Raw genomic sequence first — 3211 nt, 5'->3', positions numbered from 1 at the left:
TAACAGTGTGTGGGGATTAATGTTTGTGAATATCTTGGGTAATAAGAGCAAGCACATTACTAGGACATTAAACAATATATGAATCTCTCTTCCTCATAATAGGAAATTGAATCAGAACAATAGTATGCAGGCAAAGCCTAAGAATGGTAGAGAACATACTTAATGTAGACTTTTTTTACCACTCTCTTATAAGACTCCTTATCCTCAGACACCATCCATCCACATGAGTGAAGTGAAGAGGTCAATTTGATTCAAGCCAAGGACTTTAAGAAGAGGGGAATGTAAATGGGGGGAGAGGATGCTATTGAAGAGGAGAGGAGAAAGGAGAAAAGAGTAAGGATTATGAATTGTTTTGGGACAGAGATCGACACTGAAGGTATTTAGACAGGAGGATTTAATGTGAGAAACAAGTCAACTGTTATGGAAACAATTGGGCGATATGTAATGCTGAGAGAAGAAGTGGAAAATAGAGGTGTGTGTGTGTGCGTGTGTGTATGTATGTGTGTGTGTGTCTGTCTGTCTGAAACGGTTTGAGACGGACCAAAACGAAGAACTGTGGGGATATGAGTGGACAGACGTGGAGGTAAGGGTTTGATTGTGGCGTCTTACTCAAATTGTTTTTTTTAGTTTTAATACAAATAGGGCAGTTCTATTAGCAGTAAGTAGGCTGCTGTAATACGTTTCTGTGACCTGCAGGAATCCCTCATTGCTTGAGTACAAGCTAATGACCTTGCTCGCTTAAATGGTTATTAAGATCATCAGTCTCTCTCTCTCTCTCTCTCTCTCTCGTTCGTTCATCATGCATGTAGTGTTTGTGTGTATGCCTAGCTGCTGACTCGTCCCTTCCTACTCTCTCTCCCTCTCTTAAGACAAAGCTAATGAAAGCAGCCATTTGTGAGAGCAGTGTCTTAATTGCTGTTCCCATCATCGCCAGCCAAACGGAGGATGGGAGGGTTGGCGGAGTGGTGATGGGGGGTGGAGGAGGGTAGGAGGAGGGGAGGAGGGTAGAGGAGTGGAGGAGGGGGGTAAGAGAGAAGCTGATAATGACATTAGAAACATACATTAGTGACTACAGTCCTGCTTACTGTCCATTTCCAGCTTTCTCTTCATTCTATACTGAACAAAAATATAAACAATTTCAACAAATTTACTGAGTTACAGTTTATATAAGTAAATCAGTCATTTTAAATAAATTCATTAGGCCAACATGTATGGATTTTACATGACTGGGCTGGGGTGCAGCCATGGGTAGGCCTGGGAGGGTTTAGGCCCACCCACTGGGGAGCCAGGCCCAGCCAATGGAAAATCTCATGAAACATGGGACCAACACGTTCAAGTTTACTTTTGTTCAGTATATATCCTTCAATTTCTTTGTTCGTCTGTGTTTTTCTCCATCATACTTTTTCTTCTGCGCTATATGAACAATTCATCCAGGCTAGCCATCTATTCTGAATGTTTGACTGACAAAGATAAAAGCTCAGTCTAGGGCTCTCATCTGATGCGTTACACACTTCTCTGTCTCCCTCTGCTGGTGATTTAAGGACAACACAAATATCCCTCACAATCAGTCATATTTCTCTGACACAGTATTATGTGGAATACATCAATGTTTCATAGAATATTTAACAGTCATTAACTGATTATGTTTTTACCCTGCCATAAAATAGGGAACTATTTTATGGATGTAAAAAAAAAAAAAATGGATGTAAAATATGTGATTGATGTTACATTAAAATTCTCACAGGCCAGAGTGATCCCAAGCGGAATTTTTTTTATACTTTAATATAGTACAAATATACTAACGTATACTTAAATGTACAAACATTTCAAACAATATACTTCAAATACAAGATGCAATTGTCTAGTATATCTTAATGTATACTATAAATATACTATCATTACACTTCAACACACTTATTAAAAGTGTACTTTATATTTGTTGTTTATCAGTCTTTAAGCAAACTGTATGTTCTCTATCATTAAACAAATTGAAACTGTATTTCAATTTAAAACGATTTAATTATAATTTAGTATCATTCAAAATACACTTCTAAAGTATTGATTTTTCTTAATGTGTCACGACTTCCGCCGAAGTTGTTCCCTCTCCTTATTCGGGCGGTGTTCGGCGGTTGACGTCACCCACCTTCTAGCCATCGCTGATCCATTTTTCATTTTCCATTGGTTTTGTCTTGTCTCCAATCACACCTGGTTCCAATCCCATCAATTACATGTTGTGTATTTAACCCTCTGTTTCCCCTCATGTCCTTGTCTGTGATTGTTTATTGTAAGTGTATGTGTACGTCTGTACTGGTGTACGTCGGGTTATGTTACTCATTGACTTTTATTATTATGTTTTCCGGTGGGTTTTTTTGTAAAAAAAACTGCTCCATTGGAAACACAGTTATTTCTCTCCTGCGTCTGACTTCTCTTCCGCCAGTTAAACACCCTTACATAATGAAACTCTGCTTGTGAGTGACCAAGTACACAATGCAAGTATTCATACCCCTTGTATTTCTTCACATTTTATTGTGTTACAAAGTGGGTTTAACATTTATTTAAATGTCATTTGTTGTCATCAATGACCTCAAAACACTCTGTAATGTCAAAGTAATTCAAAAAAGTATGATTAAGGATCCGCCCCTTTCCCGATTTTCTCATAAAATGACATTCCCACATCTAACTGCCTGTAACTCAGGCCCTGAAGCAAGGATATGGATATTCTTGGTACCATTTGAAAGTAAACACTTTGAAGTTTGTGGAAATGTGAAAGGAATGTAAGAGAATATGACACAATAGATCTGCTAAAAGAAAAAAACAACCGTTCTTTTGTATTTTTTTTGTACCATCATCTTTGAAGTGCAAGAGAAAGGCCATAATGTATTATTCCAGCCGGGCAGCAATTTAGAGTTTGGCCACTAGATTCCAGCAGTGTATGTGCAAAGTTTTAGACTGATCCAATTAACCATTGCATTTCTGTTCAAAATGTTGCATCAAGGCTGCCCAAATCTGCCTAATTTGTTTATTAACCTATTTAATCACATCGGTCACAAAAGTGACCGTAAAAACCTTTTTTCAATTATAAGGCTCTATAAATGTTACGGAATGATCTATCAATGTATTTCCAGCAAATATTGAAATAATAAAGGGTCTCAATGAAAGATGTGCAGTGTCACATGTTTAGTGTAAATTGTCACATGACCAGAGCTGTTTA

Source organism: Oncorhynchus mykiss, chromosome 29 (assembly GCF_057628025.1).
Source record: "Oncorhynchus mykiss isolate SJ-2025 chromosome 29, ASM5762802v1, whole genome shotgun sequence".
NCBI lineage: Eukaryota > Metazoa > Chordata > Actinopteri > Salmoniformes > Salmonidae > Oncorhynchus > Oncorhynchus mykiss.
Note: the sequence above shows the minus strand (reverse complement) of the source record.